Here is an 18370-nt window from a genome sequence, read left to right as displayed (position 1 = left end):
CTTCGGATATAGGATGGATCACATGTATAATATTCGCTTATTCTAATATTTTAAATGCCTTGGGCATTGTGAGAAAGTATTAGAATTTTATGTGACTAACGTTTTTAAACAACTATCAAGAACATTCTAAGGTTTTACCAAAGGCTGGTTGCTTGTGGACGGCTAAAGGTATGATATTATTGGGAAGGACCATAGTGACACATTTTGGATTAAGATGATTCTTGGTCAGAATTGATGGTCATATGGGAATGTGGAAATGTTTCCATAATGGGAGATGCTTGTGAGTCCACATGTGAGCTTGAAACTATAATGAAAGAGAAGTATTAAAGGAGTGTACCTTGAATTTGAGACTTCATAACCATGGAATTGTTTCTAGTAACAAGTTCAAGTGAAACGTTCTATAATATCAAAGGCTTAGTGTTCGTGACTTTAGAACCTCGGCATCAAAAAAGGTCAATGCATGTAAAATTGGAATTCCACCACATGTCAGATAATGATAAAAATTTGTTATTGTGAAATGAGCATCGTTGGTGTAATGTTCAGTCGATATGTTCACAAAGCAAGGTCCATCGAGAGGCATAGTATGAATGTTTGTAACATGGAATGGCCGATGTTATCGAATTCAAATGGTTAGTTGATTACTCGAAACATAGTTAGTTATGGTGATTTTATAATAAGGATTAAATAATAGGGATTTTTTTATGTTCAATTGGAATGATACCATAGTTAGTTAATTTATTATTGTGTTTCACTTTGCAAGTTTTACTTCCTGAATAATTTTATTATTCAAAATTCCACATTCGTTCATACTTTTGGAAGTAAGTAGTGAATTAAGACTATCATGAATTTATTGTAGAAGTTCCATAGAGATTGGAAATTGCATGGGATTGCTACAATATTCATAAGTACTTATAAATGCAAATTTGAAGTATTAGATAAACTCAGGCATAGATATTACTTTTATGGATTCAATCATGAGTAATTCTAATACAACAACATCTACTATTCTTCAAACTGAAATACATAAGTTGTAATTTGCAAGTCAATTGTTCGATGGTATTACGTAAACGCATCACTAACTTGATGCTATAAAACGTAGTGTCATGTACAATTAGATGAGTAAATGTTACAATTATGTAGTTAAAATTTATTTGTTCCTTTTTCCCTAACAGGAAAAGTGATATCAATGGGCCCTTTGGTGATTTGAGTTGATTTATAAGAGCCAGGACTGGTCCAGACTAAATTGGTATGTTCAATTTTGTAGACTGAATTTGATCACAAATCGGTAAATTGGGAAATAGAATAAAGGAACGTGAGGTTCATCATCTAATCCATGAATCTGTTCAAACGATATCTTGTAAAACAAAGGAATAGTTGATCACTTATCTAAGGGCCAACGTTTGATCCGAATCAGAGTTTGACAGTGGCTTTGAAAAGTAAACTTTGATGTTTAGTTCAAGTTTATACTTGCAATTATAATTATAGACTTATCCAAGTGGGATACTGTTGGATTCTAAGCTCATAACTAAATTGGTATATTCTTATAGTTAGAAGCAAAGTCTTTTTTGGGTGGCCCTCATAGCTACAACATGGTTAGAATGACATCTATAGAGCGAGGGTAAATTTATTAATTTGTTTTATGATTAATAAGTTGTAATAAATGATTTGTTAATATATTATGCGATAAATATATTAATTAGAAATAGATAGTTGATTTATTGATTTATTATGTGGTTAATGTGAGATCAATTGTTAAACAATTGATTTTTTAATTTTTAATGTGAAATATATATAACAATTGATTAATTATTAATCAAAACTAATCTGGAATTATTTGTGATTAATTAGAATTAACTAAAGGTGCAAGGACTCAGCTGTAATTGTTCGACAATTGAACGAATGAATGGATCTAGAAACATCCATCATATTGATGGTTTTGAGAACCCAAATTGGGTCTCTAGAAACCTCTAAATGATAATTAGGAAGCTAGATGATTACCTAATTTGAAATATATTATTATATGTTCAAATTTAGGGTTTCTTGGGTTTTCTACTAGCTATAAATAAGGGTATACCCCTTTGATTTTCAGCCAGACCTTTTTCCTAGATAATTATGAATATCTCATGTTTTCCTCCTCTCTCCTCTCTAGTCTTCTAGTTATGGGGTTTGGGTGTGATCCATTAGAGGCATCATCCTTTTAGTGCTAAGCTTTCTAAGTCCAACAACTACAAGGGATTGACGTGATTTGTTTACTACAACAAATCAAAGGTATGTAACCCTAATTATTGTATTTTTATTATATACTATGGTTTCATTAGGTTTCATGTTATTTTTGTTGTTCATTGTATGTTATATTCAACATGTTATGACATAGATCCATTAGGTTGCATGTGCCCTTAAGTGTTAAGTGAAATTACGCAAGCATATAGTTTTGTTACCTATAAATCCCATCATCCATGACGTGGAGAAAGATACACCATGACATGGTTATGGCCAAATGAAACGCGCAACATCGGTGTGCACCACGACGTGGAGGCAGCCAATATGCAAAACCCTAATTTTTTGGCTTTTGTGCCTTCTTTAAGGTATGTGATGGCTAGGGTTTACACACCCTCAACCTCTATCACCTCCCTTTCAACCTAAAGAAAACTCTAGCTTCCATTGTTAACCTTGTGAGCTTTTTTGGTGGTTTTTGATCCCTTAAAAAAGAAGAGGGTATCTTTGGTGCTTTTTTCTAATAAGAAAATCTCCTCCTCATCATCTTGTGCTATATATGGATTCTTTTAATTGCTTAAGCTTCTACCTTTGCTTTTCAAGCATGCTAGATCTAGGTTTTTGTCCATTTTCTTCCATATTTGGCATGTTTTGAGGGTATGGATTCCATAAAGTTGGCAACTTTATGGGTCTTTAAGGCTTATTTGTGGTCACTTATCCCATATCTGAAGATTTGTTGGGATATGGGTTCCATGCATGAGATCATAGCCTTATTTTCACCATTTTACCCTTACTTAAGCTCAAGACATGCATTGGACATGCATGTATATAACATAATTATTTTTATGAAGTAGTGAGAGTACGAAAGCCTTTTGGAAAGTATGAATGAGTGGCGTAAAGGATTAAGAACTTAATGCATTATGTTGATCTAAGAGGTTTCCACAACGTGGTGGGTTGGTTACCACGACGTAGTGACATGTAATCTGTTTGATTCTTGTGTCCTGATGTAGCCTAGACGTGGCCAAAGGATGGCCATGATGTGAGGATCATCTGGTGTCACACCCCCAAACCGGAACGGTGGAAGCGCTCGGTGGCGCAGGACGTCATGTATAATATCACAACAAGTGTATACTAGTAATCATAGTAACAAAAACCATTATATTGATAACATAGTATTTACATTGTTTTCAAAACATAACTTGATAAAAATTAAGACTATAGAAAAAGATAAGACGTGATGCTACTATGCTCCATCCTCTAAACGCCTGAGGAGGTATCTGTCTACTAACTTTCCTGAGAATACAAATGGTTAGAAAAAGTGTCAACATTAAACTTGGTGACTTCATAAGAATTTTTGTTATATAAATTATACTCTTTGATATTTGAGAATGTTCGTGAGTGCTTCCAGAAAATTCTATATTTTCTTAATAAGAATTGTAACCAGACCAGTTCCTTTAATGATTTATTAGTTTATACATGTTATATATAATCAAAAACGGATGGACGGTCGATTGTGTGGTTCCTCCTTATGTCCACATCCACACAAGGAAAACGAACTAAGGCGAAAATCATACATTCCCCCGTCTATCAGTTCTTCCTTATATATAACTCTGAGGTGTAAACTAAGAAATCATAGAATTAACAAATAAGAGTCCCTTAGGTTATACGAGTTTAGAAATAAGTGTTGAACCTTTTATGAATACGTTCCTAGTTCCACCTGATCTATGGTGAAGTATTGCTTTTGATAAGAAATCGTATTCATTTCCAGAGAGTTGATTTGTAAATGGTTTGCTTGTAAAATAATGATGTTTATCCTGTAAAATCCTATATTTTCCATAATACCGATTTGTAGTTTTAAACATTCCAAAACCAAAAAGTACAAGTATAATTGCCATACTTAATTTCATGATATGTAGTTTTATTCATTAGTAAAACTAACTGAAGGTATATTTGGCCTGTAAAATAGATATGATGTAAATACCTTTTCTTATTATTTTAAAAGAAGTATGTTAGTACGTAAATGAATCGTTGTTTTCTCCATGTGAGTTCTTAGAACCATACTAATATGATGGATATGCCTAATGCGACATTCTTCAGGCGTCGGAATGATAATGTGTAACATCCCGAAATAGCGAGGGTAGAGTTGAAGGGCTAAAAGTGTTATTTGGGAAAGAGTGACTCGGCGAGTCCAGGGCTGGACTCGGCGAGTAGAGTCGCGTCTTGGCCGCGTGATAAGTAGCCGACTTGGCGAGTCGATGAGATGGACTCGGCGAGTAGGCGCTGGGTGGAGAAAACCCTAATTCTCGGGGTTGAGCCCTATATAAGGAACATTATGTTCCTTCCCCAGTTTCTTTACTTCCTTCTTGAGTTCTAGAAACCCTAAATCGCAAAGGAGCTCCATTGTTGAGTGGATTGAAGCTTGGAGAAGTAATCATTGAAGGAATTTTGTGGGAATTGAAGGCTTGGGGCAAGGGGCTTTGCTTGGAATCAACTTCATTGCAGTTGGGGGTGTCCATTGGAGGTAATTCTCGTTCTTGGTCTGATTGTATGTTGTTTCTTCATTTTGGGGTTTGTGGGATCTTGCCTTTGGATGTAATTGGAAGTCTAGAGGGTAGATCTGAGGTTGCTACCTCAGATCTGGAGTAGAGGAGAATCAGAGAGCATGAAAGTCCCTGTGCTGGAATGTTTAGTGAAGCTTGCAAGTCCCAAACCCTGGTTATGAGTGAATATGGCCTAGATCTCTATGGATTCACGTAAAGTTTGCCACTTTACGTGATGGATGAGTTGTAGGAGGTTGGATCTATGTTTTGGATCAATTGCATGGTCTGGGATGCTTCTGTATGGATTCAGATCGGTGGTACTCGGCGAGTCACATGGGTGAACTCGACGAGTTGCTTGAAGATGAGCTGGGACTCGACGAGTTGGAAGAACAACTCGGCGAGTTAGATGAAGATGACTTGGAACTCGGCGAGTTGTATGAACAAATCGGCGAGTAGATTGAAGATAGCCATAGACTCGGCGAGTCTGTTCTTAGACTCGGCGAGTCTTGTCGAAGAGTCCCGATATTCTCTGGTTGAGTCGAGAATCGGTGAGTCAAGGGATGACTCGGTGAGTTGAGGGCGAGTGGACTCAGAGTTGTTGAACTCGGCGAGTCTCGGGGTGACTCGGCGAGTTAGATCGCGGATTGAGTGAAGTTCTGAGTATGGGGACTCGGCGAGTCATCGGGTTGACTCGGCGAGTAGGGTCAGTCAGGGGTTGACTTTGACCCTGTCTTTGACCAAGGGTTGACCAGTGGTTCCAGGGGCATTTTGGTAATTGTTGATTATTGTGTAAGTTCAGTGCATTGGTGGCTGTCCAGAGATGGAGATCGTATCAGTGATCGGAGCAGCTGGAGCTATCTGTTCAGTCGGCAGTTTCGAGGTGAGTTATCCTCACTATATCGCTAGGGTTTATGGCACCAAGGCCAGCCTTTTTATCGGATGGAAATCCGGGTAGTTGTCAGTTATTATGTTATGGGCCAGAAGGCGTTATATGTTGTGGGCCGGAAGGCATTGCTATGTGGACCGGAAGGTCATGGACTGGAAAGGCGTATGTGTGCATTTAGTATGTTGACTGATTCGTAGGGTGATGTTATGCTAGTGACCGGCTAGGCCGGTATCTTGAATAGAGTAATGCTATGTTATGTGGTCTGTTGATCGATTGCTGACTGTGAACTGTTATATGATTATGTGTTATGTGCATGATCGCTAGGTCTGGGGTGTGACCCGGTATGCAGGGTCGTTCTATGTTCTGTTATGATATGTATGCTTTTATGTTATGGGCCGGAAGGCAAAATGTTATGGACCGGAAGGCAAAATGTTATGGGCCGGAAGGCAATATGTTTTGGACCGGAAGGTCGTGGCCTGGAAAGGCGTATATGTGGTTGGTATATTGGGGGTATCTCACTAAGCCTTCGGGCTTATAGTTGTGGTTTTATGTTTCAGGTTCTCAGGAGTCTGTGGCAAGGCAAAGGCGTGATCGTACCGTTCCTCGCGTTGGTGTTTTATGATATGAACCTGGGAAAATACTCTGTTAAATAATGTATTGAAAACCTTTTTGTAACAATGTTATTAAAATGGGTGGTTTTTGAAAAGTTTTAATTGTTTTGAAATTTTGGTCGTTACATAATGACATTTGTCACCTTAGGCCTGTTGGCCTAACTGTAGCGAACAGTTAAGGTGCGGGATTGTCGGTCCCGTATAGATCTATACACAAATTCACACTCTCCCTCCAGGAGATTCTGGTTAATAAGTCAAGGTTTACGGTCGTACTTAAGTAAGTACACGAAGATGTGTCTCACAAATTTATTGCTTCAACGAGTTCACGAGTAATACAGTGGAAAAACCTTTTAATAAATAAAGTTGTAATTTTTCCATATACAAGTTTAAGATGATTGATATTGTGAATAGACCCATAATTTATACCTATTATAATTTATATGTGTGTTTTCATATCGTTTTGCTTGCTTAGTAAAATAGTCCATAAGTTCCATAAACTATACCCATAATAGTTTATATGCATGTAAATTACGTAATATGAGCCTTTTGTATTTTAAAAACCTTGAGACTTTATAAGTTTGCTAACATAAACGTTTTAGTTAGTATTTTTACATACCATATTTATAAAGTATATAAAAGAGCGAAATAAACAATTTGTAATTTAAACACAATATTACTTGTGTTTTTACTTGTATCCCACCCCCCACCCCCTCTTAAAAACATGGAAAAGTTTGGAAAAGTGTAGGGGTATGAACTCATCTTATGTGCGAGTTCTCAAGTTGTTGTATCTTGGTTGCGTAGTTTTCCCCGAGTTAGAACCCGTATATAAAATCGTAACCTAACAATTTTAATATATAATATCATATTTAAATCAAAAGTAATTATTTAAATACTAAGATAAAGTGTTAAAAACACTTAATTATTGTAAGAAAACTTATAATAAGTCTTGGATTAGTTTGTAGGTGTTCTTGGTGTTAACTAAGGAGATTGAAGTGTTTTCGACCCAAGATATGAAGATTGGATGGTGTTTTTGGATGAAATTAAGAACACTTGATGATTTGAGTCAAATCCTAAGAAGATTCAAGTGTTTTTGGATATCTATTGATAGGAAAAGAGGTGATTTTGCATGATAGTTGAAAGAGAAAAGAGTGAATTTCGGTTGGTGTTTCTTGAGAGAAAATTGAGGTTTTCAGTTGAAAGATACAAGAATAAGGAAAGTTTTTGGGCAACATATATATATATATATATATATATATATATATATATATATATATATATATATATATGGGTTTTCGGCCAAGAACACTAACCGAGAAGACAAGGCTTGACCGAAGATAAGTTTTAACCGAAGGGTTTGCGGTCAGGAACTCTATCCGAGAAACTTCACACGTTTTCGGCCGATAACGCTTCCCAGCTTCACATGTTTACGTTTAGGAGAGGGTTTACGGCCGAAAAGGGTTTTTGGCCTGAAGGGTTAAGGCAGTCCGAGGTTTTCGGTCCGAGGCTTAAAAGATATATGGGAGACTTCTCGGTTTTAGCTCCTTTATCCTTTAATTTTTGCACACTTTTTATTAAAGGTTTATTCTTATCAAAATCATTAATTCAACTTCAATAATTTTAACAAAACAACAAAATTGACTTTTATTTACCTTGTTTGACTTTTGTAGACCTTGGGTTGACTTTTATTGACTTCAAAGGCTAGAAAATAATAGGTTGTCACAATATCCCCCCATTAAAGGGAATTTCTTCTCGAAATTCAGAATTCTAATTGGTTACTCATGAATTTGGAAATGAGGTGGGTACTTCGGTTCCATGTGATTTTCTCGTTCTCAAGTGAATTAAGATCCTCGCTTGGTGTTCCAGTGGATCTTCACTTTTGCATCTGTTGTCCTAATCGTTGGAGGTTGTGTGGGTTTGTCTTACATGTCTACATTTATTCGAATGGTACCAAGTCCACTTGTTTTCCTGGGTAGCTTTCGTCCTGAAGTTCTTGATAGAACTCATACCTGATCCATCTATCACAGTCTCGTGTATACGAATCATATATAATTAAGACTGAAAAGGCAGTCGAATAAATGATTCTTTTTTAAGACCACATCCAAACAAGGAAAATGAGTTAAAGCAGAATCATCAATTCTAAGCCTGTAGAACCTTAATTATTTACCACTCTTGCGTATACACTTAATAGTGATAAGTTAGCCGTATAGGTCCTTGATCTTCATTATTGAACTCGACTTGATGTGTGAGTGGTAATCCTGGGAGATCTGCTGGGAATACTTCGGGAAGGTTACTGAAGGTATAGTACTCCTCGTATGGGTACTTCAGAGTTTTTGAAACGAGTGACGATTCGGAGGTCTGTGTCAAGTTTGTCGATATCGATTGAAAAAGGTTTCACTAATCAGTCGGTTAAGGCGAAGAGTCTTTTCTTAGCACATGGAATTGGTACGGTGAGGATCAAGTCCACTCATGTCGAATGACGACGTCAGAACTTCTTATTGTAACAGGTGTTAAGCCGATTTGGAAAAGTCTTTGTTAGAGCGATAGTGCTCTCAGTTTTATTATTGTTATTACTACTGCGAACCCTTGGTACTACATTTAGCGAGTATTAGCAATATGAGGGTTCTGATAATTGGAAATGATGAACTTTATAATACAATCCCTACCAGGTTCATCTATAATCGCTTGGTGTATAAAAGTCTTGTGTAATTAAGATTGGGAAGACAGTCAGCCGAGTGACTCTGCCCTAAATCCACAACCAGACAGGGAGAAGGAAATAAGGTGGGATCACGCACTCTAAGTCTACAAATCTTAATTATAAATTACCCTAATGTATACACTAAGCCATCATTCTCACCTGCAAATGTTGTGATGTTGTTCGGACAAGAGAGAAAGTGTTTTTAAAAATTATGATATAATTGGCAACAGTTTTATTGAAAATTAGGTGTTTAATTATTGCTATTTGGAAACGTACGAATATCATAGTAGGGTTCCTCATTGCTTATGCATGTTCTGTTGTTAAACTCCTCCCGCTCCCCTGTCATTCCTCTCGGTTGGACAGTCTCTCCTGAAATGTCTCGTTTCACAACATAAATGGGATATTTGACTTACTATGACATTGGTGGTTGAAGTGATGTGTTCAACTAGAGTCCTACAGAAGCGGGCGGTGTGCCCTCTCATGTTGCACCTATTGCAATACAACTCCCGACAGACTCCATAATGATGGTAGTTGCACTTGTTTGTGGGAGGTTTCCTAAATACGATTTTGTCAGTGTTGAGGTAGTAGGGTTAGTGGGAGTATGGACTGCCCCAACTTGTTGCTTTTTGGTAGGTCCTTGAGTTCAACTACTCCCTTTCTCGTTCTCGAACTTTCAATTCATGATCTTTGGTTTGAAATTTGGAGTGTCCTTACAGATAGGCACTCGTTGGTGTACTTGGTTATCACTGTGGTTGGAATTGTCGATAACATTTGGTGTACTTGGTTATCATTGTGGTTGGAATTGTCGATAACATTTCCACTTTCATTTGTGTTGTTAGCATTAATGTGTGCCATGACGGCTGTCACGACGGTTGTGATCGCAGCTTGAAAAGTAATAAAATCTATCTGTAGGATTGGTGTTTCGCCGGTGGGTTGGTTATGTCTTTTTGGAGGCATAATTTTGTTGCATGGTGAGAAAACGAGCTCATGAGTAACAACGGTTGTTTCTAGTTGTATTTTATCTATTTATATATACATATAAATTTTCACATTTGGCTGTACAATTCTTGATGTTTCGTCCATGTCCTGGCGATGTATTTATGGTAGTATCTAGAAGTAGATATTGTACAAGTGTTTAGTTCACTAGCATAGAATATGAGTGTTCATGGTTTTCCCGTGGTTTAGAATGGGGGAATTCTAAAGGCACCATAAGAAAAACCACTCATAAATGAGTCAATACCATTCGTAATTAAGTCAACAAAAAAACTATTAAATAAATAAATAATTATGGTTTAATGAATATAGGATTGCGTCCGCTTCTTTTAAACTACTTTCACCATTTATTTAAAATATTCTTTTTTATATAACTGTTTATAATATTATAATTTCAGTTGTTAACTATTATCCTAAAGATTTCATTATATATATATATATATATATATATATATATATATATATATATATATATATATATATATATATTTAAAATTAAAATTAATTTTCTTATAATAAAAAATATATTTGTCATAATCTATCATAATTATTGTTTATTTATTTATGTTTGATTAGTCTCGTATTAATATTTTTTCTTCTTATTTTCATTATTTGAGTAAGCTCGCATTAATCTCTTATTATTCCGTAAACAATAGGTGGTCGTTCCGTCCAAGCCTAGTTGATTAATCTCTATATACGTAAATAGTAATATTATGATATTCATTATATTGGCGAGACCTAGTCTTTTTGTTTTATGTTATTATTAACGTCAAGCCAAAACATATTAAAAATGTATAATTACAACTATTTTTAACCAAACACAACTATAATAACAAATAAATACATTTTTCATTTACCATCATTTTGTTAATTATAGTTATATTTAAGTTTATTATGCATACATTAATATTAACAACAAAATATATAGTATTAATAATGTATAAATTATAAGGGACATTAATAATATGAATATTTCAATTATTAAGTGTTGCATATAATCCCCCCCGCCTCTCCCTCTGTAGTTCTACCATTGTTAGGATATTCGAATTTTATTGTGTTTGTGGTCCTTTATGTTGATACGTGTTCCCCTCTTTCATTTGTGTTTGTGCTTGTGTTTGTTTATCTAATTTGTATTTGTTTATGTTTATTTATTCTAACATCCCGATGTCGAGGTATTTTCAATTTTAACCATATGTATGAATAAATATCGCATTTTAGTCCTTGAGTACAAGAAATAGTGCAAAATGACCCATAGTGGCATTTTAGTGATTTTGGAAAAAGGGGAAGTATGTTAGGCGTATGTTGTGTACATTGAGCATACTAGGGTGGACCCTAGTACGTTGGGCGTACACCAAGTACGCAGGGCGTACGTGGAGAAACTCCAAACCCTAATTTTTAGGGTTTTGTCCATACATAAGCATCATTAACTCTTCATTCTTCATTCCCTCTTCAACATCCAACCTTCATTTTGTCTTTAGTTGTAACACCCACAAAATTCAAGCCAATTTTAAACTTTTCAAAAACACTTTAAATCAATAGTTATTACAACTTTGTTTCCAAAATAATCTATATCAGAGTTTTCCCAGAAACCATAACAAAATGTGAGGAGCTATACGATCACGCATTTGCCTTGCCGCGATCCCCCTATGTACTTGAAACAATAAACTAAAACTGTAAGCACGAAAGCTTAGTGGGTTTCCCCAAAATACCCATACTCACAGCAATACACATAGAATCATAAACAACATATTATTGATGAATCTTTGCATAGATCTAAGTTGTCCATGAAGTTTGTGTCATTTTGGGAAATGTTTTGACAATTAGGATTTGGGTTGTGCCGGTTGTCGGAGCTGGGAGTTATTCAGATTGCATTCCGACTGTAAGGTGAGTTTTCCTCACCGTACACAACGGGTCGAACGCACCAAGGTCAGCCCATTGGATTGATATCTTAGTTTACTATATGTAGCACCTGATTCCCGGTACATATTTCTTGTAATTTAAAATCCATAATTCTTGCATTTTTGCATTGGACTCGGCGAGTTGAAGGACCAACTTGCCGAGTAGGAGCGGGATGAGACGCGGGGTTCGAGCCTTGGACTCGGCGAGTCGGTTCCCTGACTCGGCGATTAGGCCCTGTTTGGGCAAAAACCCTAACCCGAGTATTGTCACTCTATTTAATCACATTAACTCGGCCCCTTGTCCTTAACACTTCCAGAGAGTTGTAGTGAGAGTCCCTAGTCCCCATTGAGTGCATGACTTCAGATCTAGACCTTATGGACGTGTTAGAAGCATAAAGTTGTTATGGTTGAAGTGATTGAGGACCCCATTGAGTGCATGACCTCTTAAAGAGCTTGGAATTGCATTTTTGAGCTTATAGGGACATGCATGCACGTAAAGGTTGCAACTTTACGTGTTAAGCATGCCCTAGGATCATGGATCTGTGGTTTTGAAGTTTTGCATGTCTCTGATTCGGCTTATATGGAACGTGGGTCAAGGGACTCGGCGAGTCCCAAAGTGGAACTCGGCGTGTTCTATGAAGATGACCTTAGACTCGGCGAGTCCTATGAAGATTGCCTGGTACTCGACGAGTTGTTCTTCAAACTCGGCGAGTCGTATGAACTGTTACTGAGTACGAAGGCTTTAAGTGTTGGAAGTCCAACCCTTCGTGTTTGCACGTAGAATTAGCAATCTAAAGTGTTATGATAGTCCGAGAAACCCAAATTCTCATGAAGGATGTTCGGATGAGGATCTGGAAGCGAGTGGGAAGTCTGCTCGCTTGGACTTGGCGAGTCGGATCACGATCCGGTCCTATTGTCCCGAGTAGTGAGTTAAGGGCGACTCAGTGAGTGGGAAAAGGGGACTTGTAGAGTGGGGCCGGGTTAGTGGGAGAAGCACTCGGCGAGTCGGTGCCGTGAATCGGCGAGTCCAGTCAACTGGAAGTTGACCTTGACTAAGGAGTTGACCTTGGACCAAGGGAGGGTCAGTCATCTGACCTAAGGGTGTGTATGAGAGGCTAACCTATGTTTATGATCTATAGCCGGAGGATTTCCGATCCAGCTGTCAGGTGCTTTGCAAGCAGACTTCAGCAGCTACATTCGAGGTGAGTTACCTTCCAGTAGCGGTGGGTCTACAGCCATAATGTCAGCCCACCAGTAGGAGATGTATGTTAGATGATTGTCTTTGTGATATCATCTAGGTTCGCTACTACCTGTTATGTTATATGATGGCATGATATGTGATAGTAGTAGAGTTCGGTCGTTAGGACCGAAGGGTAGGTCAGACACCCCAGCTATGTCTGACAGTATGTGATGATATGTTTACATGCCGGTATGATCTGTTATATGTGTTAGAGGTAGTAGGAGGGGAGAAGTCCCCGAGGTTCGGTCGTTAGGACCGAAGGGTAGTCAGCACCCCAGAATGGCTTGACACGGGTAGGACGGCACCCCAGAATGGCCGCATGGGTAGGTCGGCACCCCAGAATGGCCGTATCGGGTAGGTCGGGCACCCCAAAATTGCATGGCAGTATGTATGCTATGTGATTATATGGTATGTGGTACAGTGGGGGAACTCACTAAGCTTTGTACTTACGGATTTCAGTTATTGTTTCAGGTACCTCTTCTATCAAGGGGAATGAGTTGGCATGGTAGCGGCGCATCACACACACTCTTTTGATTTCCGCACCAAGAGACATTTCGGGATTTTGTACTCTGACATTTTTATGTTTTGTGTTTTAGTTTATGGCCACGAGACATGTTTTATTAAATATTATGACCGTATGATGTTTTGTTACAAATGTTTTTTTTTCAAATCGCTTAATTAAAAACAAAATTTTTGGCCCGTATTTTTGGGATGTTCCACTGTATATTGCTATGATGTAGTGATATGTTAGATATAGGATCTTGTGTACTAAAATAAGCTTGGAACTTTATTTTTGGTATATTTATTTAAACGCATCAATTTTGCCTAATATTGTTACGTTGTATTTAAATGATATAAAAAATATATATAAAGAATGCAAAATAAAAGAAAATGTAAAATAGCATTACGTATTACGTTTGTTTATAGGTTTGTGTGTATTATATATATATATATATATATATATATATATATATATATATATATATATATGAAACGGTTCATTTGAGATTCAAAAAAAATAGAGATCTTGAGATTCAACATCAGCCACATATTCTCATTTGCCGCTCTAACGCTCCAGCGTACCGACAACAGCGAGTTATGCCTAATCATAAATGATTATATAGAAGATATGTATAATCATATATGTTTGTATGTATATGCCTAATCACAAATGATTACACATATATGTATGTTCACAGTTTGAGTAATCATATATGATTATGATAGTTGGTGGCAGAATAGGTGGTGACAGGGGTGGCGGTGGTATAAGTGACAGAGGTGACAGTGGTGGGGTCGGCTGGTGTCAGAGGTGGTGGTGGCGGTGGCGGTTATGGTGGTGGGGATGGTGGCGGAGGAGAAAGGAATGGGTAACGCTGTATAATCATTTATGATTATAGCAGACATGTCGTGCTGGTACGCCGGAGCGTTATTCGGCAGATGTGAAATACATGGCTGAGGTTGAATCTCAAGATCTTTATTTTATTTTTTATCTCAACGGAACATATATATATATATATATATATATATATATATATATATATATATATATATATATATATATATATATATATATATATTAGAACATAAAAATAGAAAAGAAACGTAAAATAAGAGATTTTGTAGTCGGATAATAAAATAATCTAATAAAGTTTAATATATAATATTATTTAAGATTATATGACATGTCTTTTTAATTTGGGTTTTTAACCAAAATGGTGTTTTTGACTTTAGAAACGGTGGTTTTGACTCGATTTCTAGGTGCGAATAACAACACCCTTTAGAATGGTTAACATCATAAATCGAACAATTGATACCACTTGTGTGGATTTGAGTCATGTCACTTGTTATCGTAGTTTGAAAGACAACAATGTCGTACAATGGTGGATTTGTTATCATGTTGTTGAGGAAGCACCTTCTAAGTCTACAGGGAGGCATCTTTTCTATCATAATGTTTTTAAAGGATGAAATGGGTTTAAATCTTTAGTAATGGTTATAAATCGAATGTCGTCCAAACTAAATTATCTTAGATTGGTGGGTATCATGTTCCAACTTTCAAAAAGGTTTGTAAACAATTCATAACAGGGGTCAATATAAAATAAAATTATGAATTTTTAGTAGTAAACACTCTCAAATGAGATTTCATGATTCGATTTACTGTTATTAGTTGCGACGGAAAAGGTGATAAAATTAATGTTGGATTAATGTCTAAGTCCATAATTATAACTGGTAGGACTTGACACGATCCGGCATGGTCCAGTTGGGTTGCATGGAATCATGCATTTGGATATACTATAATGAGAGAAATAACACTTAAGGTTTGTTAATATATTATAAGTTCTAATATATTAACAAGATTATTTAAGTAGTATTGATAAAGAATTAATCTAGGATTAATTAAGCGATCAAAAGAAGACTAATTAAATATATGGGTTGATTGTGTAAATCATCCATACTTGTATAGTGGGCTAATGCTTCATGGATTGTCAAGTTGGGCTAAAACCCATAAGATGCTCCATGGTATATTTGAACCCATTGATCCAAGGAAATGGAAAGCCATGACAATTAGGGTTTACCCTAATTTTCACTAACTATATAAGCATCTTATTGTTGACAAAATTGGCGACTAGAGTATATGTGAAAGGGCTAGCCAATTTTTATGAAGTGTGGATTTCTCTCTAATCTATTCCAAGTGTATTTGGTGTTCTGTGATTTGAGGTGTCACGCTTGGGGCACTAGGCACTCAAGCTTCATGAAGACATTCTACATCAAAGAGGTATGTAATTCTAACTTGTTATATTCATATGAATCAATGTTATTATGCTAGTTAGGATGAATACCTTTGAAAGTTCATATTTTCATGTATAATAGAGAAAACATAGGTCCAAGGTATTTAGGGTTGCATGCATACTTAGGAGTGTTAGAATGCTCAAAACCAAACAGTGGTATCAGAGCCTAGGCTTGTTTTCTTGTTATACTTGCAAAATTGGCTTAAAAATCAAATTTTGGTTCTGTCTGCACAGCAGAATCGAAGGCTAAAATCATCCAACTCGCCAAGTTGGTTCGTGCACTCGACGAGTTGGACCCCAAACAACATAAATTCAACTGTTTTGGCTAGAAATGGTCCATGAACATTACCCTAAGCTATTTTTGGACTTATAAACTTGTTTTTGATGGGGTAATGTTCATGCTAATCCAATTTCAAAGATAATTATCAATAGATTCATGTTTTGTATTAGTTTAAAAGTTATGCTAATTACATGAAAAAGTTTGATGTGTACTATCTTTGTTCATATGAGTTGCTTAGATTAACAGATAAGTTAATTGATTATGTGTTTTCAATCAATTTTAATCTAAGAGATGATTCTAAAACGTGTTTATGTAACTTGTCCTCAAGTTACACGAAAGGTCACATTTAAGTTTCTTAAAACTCATAAAAGTTGGCAAAGGTTACAAAAATGAAGAGTCTTGTTCTCATTAAATGGTTTTATGACTCCATAACTTGTCCACAAGTTATGGAGGTTCAAGAGTCACTTCATTAAGTAATAAAATGTGTAACCTTAATTAATTCCATTAGTTACAAAATAAAGAAAAGTTACATTCTTTTATTAGTTTAAAGTCTTCCATAACTTGTCCTTAAGTTATGGAACTTGAAGAGTCTTTTAATTAAAACTACTTTAAACACATAAGTTATGAAATTAATTAGTTTTGAATAGTTTTAAAACTTGCCCTCTAGTTTTGGAATTTGAAAAGTTTTCACTTATGAATACTTTAATTCCAAGATAGCCCTTAGAATTTGAAAAGTTAAAATTCAACCCTTGTACTTTATAATATTTTAAGTTAATAATATTTATATATATATATATATATATATATATATATATATATATATATATGTATAAGAGTAAAGTCAGTCTTACCTTTAGTAGGCCTCATTCACGAAGCCGGTCTATAAGGGGGAGTATAAGGTTACTGCCTATAAAATGGTAGTTTAATGGGTGTCCACTCTCACCCACTGCTTCCTTGATCGGTAGAGGGTCGTTAGCCAAACGGGTAGGACAAGGACTAGAATTCTCCCTTCATTAAAAGTATTAATGATAAATACTAAGTAACTAAACCTTTTAGAAATACCCAGTCTTAGTTACTTAGGAAAATGTGAATAAGGTGCTAATCCTTGAAATTACACTTTGCACTATGTTTAAGTCAAGTAGTGGAGCGTGTGTGGTTAACCGGCACACTAACTCGTATTTAACAAGGTAGGCAAATGGGTAACTTAATTTTTATCATAGTATCGGTGGAGCGCATGTGGTTAACCAGCACATCGATTGATGGGTAAATATTAAGGGTACCAAGTATATTTGCATGGTTATTCACACCTTGTTTTGTGATCCTCGGCATCCCAGTCACAAAACCTGAAGGGCACACTCGAGACTGAAACATGCCATTGAAAAGTTCAATGAATCTGAAAAGAATCTAGGAGTTTCAAAAACCAAATCAAACCTAATAATACATTTCGTTTATCTTCGTGGAAATTGGTGAATCGTCATTCACCTTCCTTCAAATATTTTTTAGCTTGGATTATGGCATCCCACTTCCAAGTTATAAAATAGTTTGTTGGGTCCTAGCCTTAATATTTCATATTGGGTGTTATATTAGGGACTTTAAATCAACTATCTTGAATATCTCCCAAAAGATGTCTGGTTTAGACACTTATGATCTTCCCAAATCTCTTGAAACAAGTTTTCCTAAATGAAGATGATGTCCCATGGAAATCATACTTCTTTCACCTCCTCCAATTATTCTCCCTAACCCAAAAGCTCTTGAAAAGTTTAAGGTCACTCAAGCCCTATTGGCAAGAAAAGGTCTATGTGTGATCACATCTTGGAGATGTAGTCACATGTTAACAAGACGGGAGAGTTGGGTGTCAAAGTCTTGAGAAAGTTGGTGGGTCAACTACTTTCTAAGTCACATAGTGAGTTCCTTTGGGACTCCTATGAAACAAGCTATGACAAGACCCTTAATGATCTTATCTATTTGCTAAGATTAACTTCCAAAACTTTATGGACATTGACAATAATGACATTGGATAGCCAGAAAAAGCATTCTCTTCCCAATGGAAAGGGATCGGCCATAGTCAACTCGGTTGACCAAATGGTAAAGAGAAAAGCTAAGTCTGTGATAGTCCTGTATACCATTACCGAAGGGTCCATATGTTTATATTACCAAAGGAAGGGGCATTAATTGCGAAGCTGCCAATTTTACCTAAGGATGTTAAAGTCAATAATTTGAATCTACT

This window comes from Lactuca serriola, chromosome 3 (assembly GCF_051521515.1).
Source record: "Lactuca serriola cultivar US96UC23 chromosome 3, Lser_US96UC23_V15, whole genome shotgun sequence".
Classification (NCBI taxonomy): domain Eukaryota; kingdom Viridiplantae; phylum Streptophyta; class Magnoliopsida; order Asterales; family Asteraceae; genus Lactuca; species Lactuca serriola.
Note: the sequence above shows the minus strand (reverse complement) of the source record.